Below are 11,533 nucleotides of genomic sequence, written 5' to 3' on the forward strand. Positions count from 1 at the left end.
AGCACACCGGCAAGTTAGCACCGAGCTGCTAACTAACAGGAACAAAGGAACAACCAGATTCCTCCAGTCTGCAACCACATAGCAAGGACAAGAACCAGAACCTTCCTCCAGCCTGGTTCATCAACAGGCTGAGAGAGCAGCACACTGAAGGACTCTTCTTCTCCTTTTAAGGACTGGAAACAAACTCTAACTGGACATATTGTCAAGTAAGATTGAATCCCCTCACTGCCCAAAACTGTTGTTGAGGCCTTTCAGCCCTGTGGACTGAGTGAGAATAACAGCAATGTGTGATGGTTGAATTAGTGTTGAAGTGAGAAAAAACAGAATACATGAAGTATGTATGAGTGATTGTTATTTTACAGAGGTATTGATTAATAAGTAATTCATAAAGATGTTTTAATCAAAGAGTATTTTACAAATGTTATGATTAAAAAGTGATTTTGAATGATTAGAAATGTTCTGATGATTTACAAGAGAAATGAATAAAGATTATAACATGATTTGTCAGGTCAAAGACGTTAGATGAGGACAGAGTGTTATAATGATGAATCACGAGGTGTGTACGTGACATTAAATGATTATTAAGCGTAATCAGCAGCAGATGTTTTTATGTTCGACTCACTAGAAATGGTGAGGACTGCTTGTTTCTTCGTCTTTTTGAACAACGGACTCCCTCTCCGAACTCAGTCTCCCAGAATCCTTTAGTTCCACACATACGTGCTAAACACACCCCTGGACCCAACTTTCCAGCCACCATCGGTCAATGTGTGACACATGATCCTACAACATGATCCTACAACCTCAGGTTAAACAAAACCAGAGCTCCCCCATTAAAGACCAGAGCTCACCCATTAATCAAAACAATTATTGATTATCTTTAATAATTATCGGTCATTTCCGAATGGTGCAAACCCCAACGTATTGTGGTGCCCTGTGTGAGGCAGTGTACTGTTTGCATGACACATTTCTCCGACCTCGTCCCTCCGAAGGGGGACGAGAACAGTCCAGGACTGTTCATCCTTCTCTCTGCAGCACCACCAGAGTGACGCTGTTCACGGACGGTAGCGTGTGATGCATCATGTCCATACTGTTGGCTCAGTCTTGCCTTCAGCAGACAGGACCTCACAGTTCATAGAGGTCACTACAGTGTGCAGCTATTCAAAAGCTGTTTTCTTGTACATGCAGAGTTTTGATGGCACAGCTGATCCAGCCCTTAACTATATGCCTGGTCAAAAAGGAAGGTTTTTAGTCTACTCTTAAATGTAGAGAGGGTGTCTGTCCCCCCGAACCCAGACTGGAAGGAGGTTCCACAGGAGAGGAGCCTGATAGCTGAAAGCTCTGGCTCCATCACTACTTTAGAGGACTTTAGGAACCACCAGTAGACCTGCAGTCTGGGAGCACAGTGCTCTAGTGGGGTAGTACGGTACTATGAGCTCTTTAAGAGATGATGGAGCCTGAACATTAAGAGCTTTGGAGGTGAGGAGAAGGATTTTAAACTCTATTCTAGATTTTACTGGAAGCCAGTGAAGAGAAGCCAGTACAGGAGAAAGATGGTCTCTTCTCTTAGTTCTGGTCAGAACAGGAGCAGCAGCGTTCTGGACCAGCTGGAGAGTCTTTAAGGACTTATTGGGGCAGCCTGATCATAAGGAACAGAAATAATCCAACCTGGAAGTGACTAATGTGTGGACTAGTGTTTCTGCATCATCTACAGACAGGATGGACCTGGTTTTAACAATATTAGTAGATGGAAAAAGGCAGTTCTAGAAATCTGTTTAATGTGGAGTTAAAGGACAAATCCTGATCAATCAGACTCCAGATTCCTCCCAGTGGAGCTGGAGGCCAGAGTGATGCTGTCCAGAGCAGTTATGTTGTTAGAAAAGGTGTCTCTGAGGTGTCTGGGGCCGAGAAGAATAACTTCAGTTTTATCTGAATTTAGCAGCAGAAAATTGCTGCTCATCCAGGACTTTATGTCCTTAAGTGAAACCAAGATGGCCGACAAACAGCCAGAAACACCAACACAAGTTGGTCATTTTCTTCTGTTCAAACCTTCTATAAAAAGAAACCCCTGCAGGTAAGAAAAACATGGTGACATCTCAAGGAACATCTAAGGAGTCATCCAATTGCTAAATTTTCCAAGTATTGACTTTATATTGGGAGGAAATTATGATTAACCACATGTCCACTGAAATGTACATCATGTATCACCAGCTACAGTGCATCTGGAAAGTATTCATACTGCTTCACTTTTTCCACATTTTGTTATGTTACAGCCTTTTTCCAAAATGGATTAAATTATTTTTCTCAATTCTACACACAAACCCTGTAATGACAAAGTGAAAAATGTTTTTTAGAAAATGTAGCAAATGTATTAAAAATAAAACATTCAAATCACATGTACATTCATGTGCATATTCACACCCTTTGCTGTGAAACTTATAATTGAGCTCAGGTGCATCCTGTTTCCACTGATCATCCTTGAAATGTTTCTACAACTTGATTGGAGTCAATTGAATTAAATTGAATTGATTGGACATGATTTGGAAAGGCACACACGTGTCTCAATAATCGACAATGATCCTTGGTGCATATTATTTATTGTTGCATACTATTATGTTACCAAGCTTAAGACGATGTGCAAGGAAGAATGGGAGAAACTCCCCAAATCCAGGTGTGCTAAGCTTGTAGCATCATACCCAAGAAGACTGGAGGCTGTAATCGCTGCCAAAGGTGCTTCTACAAAATATTTAGTAAAGGGTGTGAATACTTATGTACATGTGATATTTAAGTGTTTTATTTTTAATAATAAACTGCAACATTTTCTAAAACATTTTTCACTTTGTCATTATGGGGTTTTGTGTGTAGAATTTTGAGAATAACAAATAATTTAATCCATTTTGGAAAAAGGCTGTAACATAAAACGTGGAAGAAGTGAAACGGGATGAATACTTTCCAGATGCACTGTATATCTCTGTGTTTTGGTTATGCATAAATTAATTATATCATTTTATAATTCACATCACATTTCATATTTCAACGCCCTTTATTATATAATTCTATTCATTTGTTTGTTAAATGCATATTTCTACAAGAATGCATGCTGTCCTGTCTGACATATAAATATATCTTTATAAAACATGGGTTGAAAGAAAATAAACCTTGTTTTTCAGCCTAAAGATGAATAAAAACACTGAGTAAAAATATCCTGACTGAGGTTATCATAATTCATGCATGAAAGGGTGAAAGAGCTTGAGTTTCTAGCTAAGGACATTGAAAAGTGATCGCCACATTGATGACGGGAAGTGGATGACAACTTATTGAGGACTGTCATGTTTGTCCATATCAGTCGCTGAGTCCCTTGATAATGAGCAGAAGTAGAGTTTCCCTCCAGTTAGGAGGGATTCTCAGTATGAACACAGCAAGGCAGCACATGAATGTGAGGATTCATACAGTGTCATAAGCTGTGTTTATTTTCTCACCTCAGCACTCTGTTTGCCTTTTAAATAAGACAGTGGTGAGTGAAATGTATTCGTCATGACTACTTTGAAGAAGTCATTTCTTTAACATGACAATGCTGAATATGTATGTTATATAGATCTGGTTTGATTAAATATTTGTGGAAATGTAATATGATAAATGTAACGTTTTAATGCAAAGTTGCAAAGTTTTAATATTCACTCAGTGATGGAGGTTCTTGTTATCAGACGATATGTAGGCGTAGATTCATGGTAATGGTAAACATCTTAAACATCTTTAATAACATGTTGTGTAATATATTAGGAAACAAAGAAATCACAACGGCAAATGGCAGTTGTAAATACTAAATACTTAATTTAGTGTTAAATATAAAGGTGCTGCTGTTAGCCGGAACGGACTGGCGGAACCCACTATGCAGACACAGGACACGACTAGTGTCGTATCTTCTCTGATGATGATGATGTGCAGTTGATGAAAGGAAACTTCCGCTGACAACGACTTAGTGAATAAAATAGGTTTATTGCAAAAAGGTCAGTTGTCTAACAGGCACCATGGAGGCCTGGGAAAACGTTCAGCCAATTCTAGGAACAGACAGCGTAACCCCCGGCCGAATCTGCTGTCTCTCTGTCCTCGTCTTCCTCGAGCCACCTCTCTGGTCACTTCTTTATACCCTCTTGACCATCCATCCCAACATCTGGTTTTCATCCATATAACAGTTCTATTCTTTGTTTTAGGGGTACAAGGATATATTAGAAGGACACCATCCCCCAGTATCTAGTGAGGGGGAGCAAAGGTCAGATCTCCACTGCCCAGGTCAAGCAATTCCCAGTCGGTCTGTCTCCAGATAATCGATCACAGATCCAAAACAGAGAAACACTGACCACTACCAACATCATATGCCCTAAAGGCACATACCAAACACTATATACATAGTTACTCACTAAAGCACATATCAGACACTACACTAGTTTGAAGACAAACAAATTTAATAGTACACTACAAGAAGCAGGAACGTGAAAGGAACCAGGGGAGGCGGGCTGGTATGGCAGGGAACAGGGCCGGAGGGTAGTCCAGGGAAAGCAGGCAGGTGTGGCGTGGGGGAGAGGGCCGGAGTGGAGACCAGGAGGGAGCAGGCTGGAGACGCAGGTAGCAGGACTGGAACAGGGACCAGGGTAGGCAGGCTGGAGAGGCAGGGAATAGGACCGGGACGGAGACCAGGGGGAGCTGACGGAAGAGGGAGACAAAAACCGGAGCAGAGACGAGGAGCAAGAATAATCACTGAATCGCTGAGTCAAGAGCCTGAAGTGCACCATAGCAAACTGACAATCTGGCAGTGAGGGAATCAAAGGAGTTGGGTTAAATAGGCAGGGTAGGTGTGAGTGGCTGATTGCTGATCCGAAACAGGTGTGTGATTATTGCAGGTGTGTGGGTGGAATGACCGTGAGTAACCTCCTCGACTCCGCCCCGGCTACAGACAGAGGGAGACAAACACACATGAGGGAAAAGTACAGGGAAAACACAGGATCCTAACAGCTGCAGTCAATAGGAAATCCTCAGCATGTTATTGGGTAGTTTAAACCAGGGGGGCCACACTTTTTCAGCTTGTGAGCTACTTTTTAAATGACCAGGTCAAAATGATCTACCTCCATTGTAAATGCTAAACACGTACTGAGTAGACTTTATATACACAATATATGTTGGCGTACACTTCATACCTGCAGCTAATGTGACCCTGGTATTACACATTAGACTGACAGCAGTAATGCACACAGGTGACCAGAGGAACTGGAACATTCAGTACATCCACGGTCTCTACCTTCCTCTGATGACTTGACTGAATGGAGTCAAATATCCTTCCTGTCCTGTTCTCCATCCCAGAATATCCCCGATCAAAGGTCTGGAAAGGTGTCATGTGGTCCACAGGATGTGTCCTGGCTGGTTTAAACCAGTTCTGCAGAAACCCCCCCACTATCCTACGGTAATAAAAGGACAGCGCCTGTTGGACTTTGGTCTGACAGAACAACTGTCTGCCACTAATCTGATGTCATGACAAAGTACTACTGCTACCACTCATAGTACTACAGCTAGTACTACTGTTACCTGTACTACTACTGCTACCACTCACAGTACTACAGCTAGTACTACTGTTACCTGTGCTAGTACCACTCATAGTACTACAGCTAGTACTACTGTTACCTGTACTAGTACTGCTACCACTCACAGTACTACAGCTAGTACTACTGTTACCTGTGCTAGTACCACTCATAGTACTACAGCTAGTACTACTGTTACCTGTACTACTACTGCTACCACTCACAGTACTACAGCTAGTACTACTGTTACCTGTACTACTACTGCTACCATTCATAGTACTACAGCTAGTACTACTGTTACCTGTACTACTACTGCTACCACTCACAGTACTACAGCTAGTACTACTGTTACCTGTACTAATACTACTGCTACCACTCATAGTACTACAGCTAGTACTACTGTTACCTGTACTAATACTGCTACCATTCATAGTACTACAGCTAGTAATACTGTTACCTGTACTACTACTACTGCTACCACTCGTAGTACTACAGCTAGTACTACTGTTACCTGTACTACTACTACTGCTACCACTCGTAGTACTACAGCTAGTACTACTGTTACCTGTACTACTACTGCTACCACTCGTAGTACTACAGCTAGTACTACTGTTAAATGTACTACTACTGCTACTAATCGTAGTACTACAGCTAGTAATACTGTTACCTGTACTACTACTGCTACCACTCGTAGTACTACAGCTAGTAATACTGTTACCTGTACTACTACTACTGCTACCACTCGTAGTACTACAGCTAGTACTACTGTTACCTGTACTACTACTGCTACCACTCGTAGTACTACAGCTAGTACTACTGTTAAATGTACTACTACTACTGCTACTAATCGTAGTACTACAGCTAGTAATACTGTTACCTGTACTAGTACTGCTACCACTCATAGTACTACAGCTAGTACTACTGTTACCTGTACTAGTACTGCTACCACTCGTAGTACTACAGCTAGTACTACTGTTACCTGTACTACTACTGCTACCACTCGTAGTACTACAGCTAGTACTGCTGTTACCTGTACTAATACTACTGCTACCACTCGTAGTACTACAGCTAGTACTACTGTTACCTGTACTACTACTAGTACTACTCGTAGTACTACAGCTAGTACTACTGTTACCTGTACTAATACTACTGCTACCACTCATAGTACTACAGCTAGTACTACTGTTACCTGTACCACTACTAGTACTACTCGTAGTACTACAGCTAGTACTGCTGTTACCTGTAATACTACTACTGCTACCACTCGTAGTACTACAGCTAGTACTGCTGTTACCTGTACTACTACTTGTTGTGCTTTAACAAGTGGTAATGTTCAATTTGGCTATCAGAAATAATTAATAATTATCAAAGATAATTAATAATTATTAAAATAAATGAACTTTGATTAAAGTCCACCTCGATTGGGGCACCACCTCGAAAAACGAGGAAAAGACAGCCGTTTTAATTGATTTAGTCTCATAAAAATACTAAACTATCAATTTGGAATTATGTTTTATAATTAATTTAATAATTACTACCAAAATTACCACATTGATAGCTAGCTGAAGGATTTTTGGAGTTCTTGACAGTGTAGAGGTTGGCAGTGTCCACAATTGTACAACATTAACGGAGACAGCAAGTATTAAAACATTTATTAAAACAGAGCAAAATTCAGGGACATCATTTGTTATGCATTAAGGACTTGTACTTTGGTTGTAAGTACGGCTGAAGCAGAGTAGGTGTTAAAGACATCTGCTGTTGCAGAAACAAAATCAATCAAACAATCTAACTAAATCTCTATGACTAAACTAAAATAATATGAGTGTAAGAGTGTGTGTGTGTGTGTGTGTGTGTGTGTGTGTGTGTGTGTGTGATAAGGCTGAGGAATGTGAGATGGGTCCCACAAAGGTGGGGGAGAGAGACCAAATGGTGATGGCCAGACCCCCTGGGGTGTGGGTCAGAGGCAGACAAAGGAAAGCTAAGTGCTGTTAGCTTAGCTTTGTCCCTCAGTGGCCTGTTGCAGACTGTGTGTGTGAGAGAGATAAAGGTGCAGGTTAAGACAGGATGGTTAGTTTGTAGGCTAACATCAACTAAACTTAATGGCTGCACAGTAATCTACAACACATCACAATAATCAAACTCAATGAACATTAAAGCAAGTCAATACATTAACAAGGGTAAACCATGTATGCAGTAATGCTATGCTAATTATGCCCAGTTAGAGTTTGTTACCAGTCCTTAAAAGGGGAGACGAAGTGTCCTTGAGGGTGCTGCTTTCTCAGCTTGTTGCTGGAGGAAAGGTGTGGTTCTTGTCCGTTGCTGTGTGGTTGCAGGCTGGAGGAATCCGGTCGCTCCTTTGTTCCTGTTAGTTAGCAGCTCTGTGCTAACTTGCTGGTGTGCTCCTGTTGTTGGTTCTGGTTATCAGCTGGCAGACTCTGGGTCGTGCCTGCTGGCGCTGATCTGCTTACTTCAGGCAGGACCTTGTGTCGCTACCATGAAGGAGGTGGCTGCTCTGGACAGACCACACTGAGGCAGAGCTTAGCTGAGTTGAGCTGGTCTCTCCTCTTCAGGAAAGATCAGGAGAGCTGGTCTCTCCTCTGCAGGAGGAGAGGGAGCAGGAAAGACCTGGTCTCTCCACTTCAGGAGGGACGATGAGAAAGAGAAAGTTCAGTGGGGGTGAACTGGTTTTGTGGGCCTGCGGTCGTAAAATCATGTGTCCCCTCCGGCCAATGGTGACAGTGGAGCTGGGCGCGGGGGTGATTTCACACCTATCTGTGAAACTGGGGCATTGGGGAAAGGAGCCCAGTAGTTTTACACAGACAAAGAAACATGCGGTCTTCACCATGCGCTGTTCACTGGATAGTGAAGCCCAACATACTACTGCTACCACTCGTAGTACTACAGCTAGTACTGCTGTTACCTGTACTACTACTACTGCTACCACTCGTAGTACTACAGCTAGTACTGCTGTTACCTGTACTACTACTACTGCTACCACTCGTAGTACTACAGCTAGTACTGCTGTTACCTGTACTACTACTGCTACCACTCGTAGTACTACAGCTAGTACTACTGTTACCTGGACTAATACTACTGCTACCACTCGTAGTACTACAACTAGTACTACTGTTACCTGTACAACTACTGCTACCACTCGTAGTACTACAGCTAGTACTACTGTTACCTGTACTACTACTGCTACCACTCGTAGTACTACAGCTAGTAATACTGTTACCTGTACTACTACTGCTACCACTCGTAGTACTACAGCTAGTACTACTGTTACCTGTACTACTACTACTGCTACCACTCGTAGTACTACAGCTAGTACTACTGTTACCTGTACTACTACTACTGCTACCACTCGTAGTACTACAGCTAGTACTACTGTTACCTGTACTACTACTACTGCTACCACTCGTAGTACTACAGCTAGTACTACTGTTACCTGTACTACTACTGCTACCACTCGTAGTACTACAGCTAGTACTACTGTTACCTGTACTACTACTGCTACCACTCGTAGTACTACAGCTAGTACTACTGTTACCTGTACTACTACTGCTACCACTCGTAGTACTACAGCTAGTACTACTGTTACCTGTACTACTACTGCTACCACTCGTAGTACTACAGCTAGTACTACTGTTAAATGTACTACTACTACTGCTACTAATCGTAGTACTACAGCTAGTAATACTGTTACCTGTACTACTGCTGCTACCACTCGTAGTACTACAGCTAGTAATACTGTTACCTGTACTAATCTGCTACCACTCATAGTACTACAGCTAGTACTGCTGTTACCTGTACTACTACTAGTACTACTCATAGTACTACAACTAGTACTGCTGTTACCTGTACTACTACTGCTACCACTCGTAGTACTACAGCTAGTAATACTGTTACCTGTACTACTACTGCTACCACTCGTAGTACTACAGCTAGTACTACTGTTACCTGTACTACTACTACTGCTACCACTCGTAGTACTACAGCTAGTACTACTGTTACCTGTACTACTACTACTGCTACCACTCGTAGTACTACAGCTAGTACTACTGTTACCTGTACTACTACTACTGCTACCACTCGTAGTACTACAGCTAGTACTACTGTTACCTGTACTACTACTGCTACCACTCGTAGTACTACAGCTAGTACTACTGTTACCTGTACTACTACTGCTACCACTCGTAGTACTACAGCTAGTACTACTGTTACCTGTACTACTACTGCTACCACTCGTAGTACTACAGCTAGTACTACTGTTAAATGTACTACTACTACTGCTACTAATCGTAGTACTACAGCTAGTAATACTGTTACCTGTACTACTGCTGCTACCACTCGTAGTACTACAGCTAGTAATACTGTTACCTGTACTAATCTGCTACCACTCGTAGTACTACAGCTAGTACTGCTGTTACCTGTACTAATCTGCTACCACTCATAGTACTACAGCTAGTACTGCTGTTACCTGTACTACTACTAGTACTACTCATAGTACTACAACTAGTACTGCTGTTACCTGTACTACTACTGCTACCACTCACAGTACTACAGCTAGTACTGCTGTTACCTGTACTAATACTGCTACCACTCACAGTACTACAGCTAGCACTACTGTTACCTGTACTAATACTGCTACCACTCACAGTACTACAGCTAGCACTACTGTTACCTGTACTAATACTGCTACCACTCACAGTACTACAGCTAGTACTACTGTTACCTGTACTACTACTGCTACCACTCACAGTACTACAGCTAGTACTACTGCTAGTACTGCTGTTACCTGTACTAATCTGCTACCACTCATAGTACTACAGCTAGTACTGCTGTTACCTGTACTACTACTAGTACTACTCGTAGTACTACAGCTAGTACTGCTGTTACCTGTACTACTACTACTGCTACCACTCGTAGTACTACAGCTAGTACTGCTGTTACCTGTACTACTACTAGTACTACTCATAGTACTACAACTAGTACTGCTGTTACCTGTACTACTACTGCTACCACTCACAGTACTACAGCTAGTACTGCTGTTACCTGTACTAATACTGCTACCACTCACAGTACTACAGCTAGCACTACTGTTACCTGTACTAATACTGCTACCACTCACAGTACTACAGCTAGTACTACTGTTACCTGTACTACTACTGCTACCACTCACAGTACTACAGCTAGTACTGCTGTTACCTGTACTACTACTACTGCTACTAATCGTAGTACTACAGCTAGTACTACTGTTACCTGTACTACTACTGCTACCACTCATAGTGCTACAACAAGCACTACTGTTACCTGTACTACTACTACTACTACTACTCATAGTACTACAGCTAGTACTACTGTTACCTGTACTAATACTGCTACCACTCATAGTACTACAGCTAGTACTACTGTTACCTGTACTAGTACTGCTACCACTCATAGTACTACAGCTAGTACTACTGTTACCTGTACTAGTACTGCTACCACTCATAGTACTACAGCTAGTGCTACTGTTACCTGTACTAGTACTGCTACCACTCATAGTACTACAGCTAGTGCTGCTGTTACCTGTACTAGTGCTGCTACCACTCATAGTACTACAGCTAGTACTACTGTTACCTGTACTAGTACTGCTACCACTCATAGTACTACAGCTAGTACTACTGTTACCTGTACTACTACTGCTACCACTCATAGTACTACAGCTAGTACTACTGTTAAATGTACTACTACTACTGCTACTAATCGTAGTACTACAGCTAGTACTACTGTTACCTGTACTACTACTGCTACCACTCATAGTGCTACAACAAGCACTACTGTTACCTGTACTACTACTACTACTACTACTCATAGTACTACAGCTAGTACTACTGTTACCTGTACTAATACTGCTACCACTCATAGTACTACAGCTAGTACTACTGTTACCTGTACTAGTACTGCTACCACTCATAGTACTA

The sequence above is a fragment of the Pempheris klunzingeri genome, chromosome 4 (assembly GCF_042242105.1).
Source record: "Pempheris klunzingeri isolate RE-2024b chromosome 4, fPemKlu1.hap1, whole genome shotgun sequence".
NCBI classification, from domain to species: domain Eukaryota; kingdom Metazoa; phylum Chordata; class Actinopteri; order Acropomatiformes; family Pempheridae; genus Pempheris; species Pempheris klunzingeri.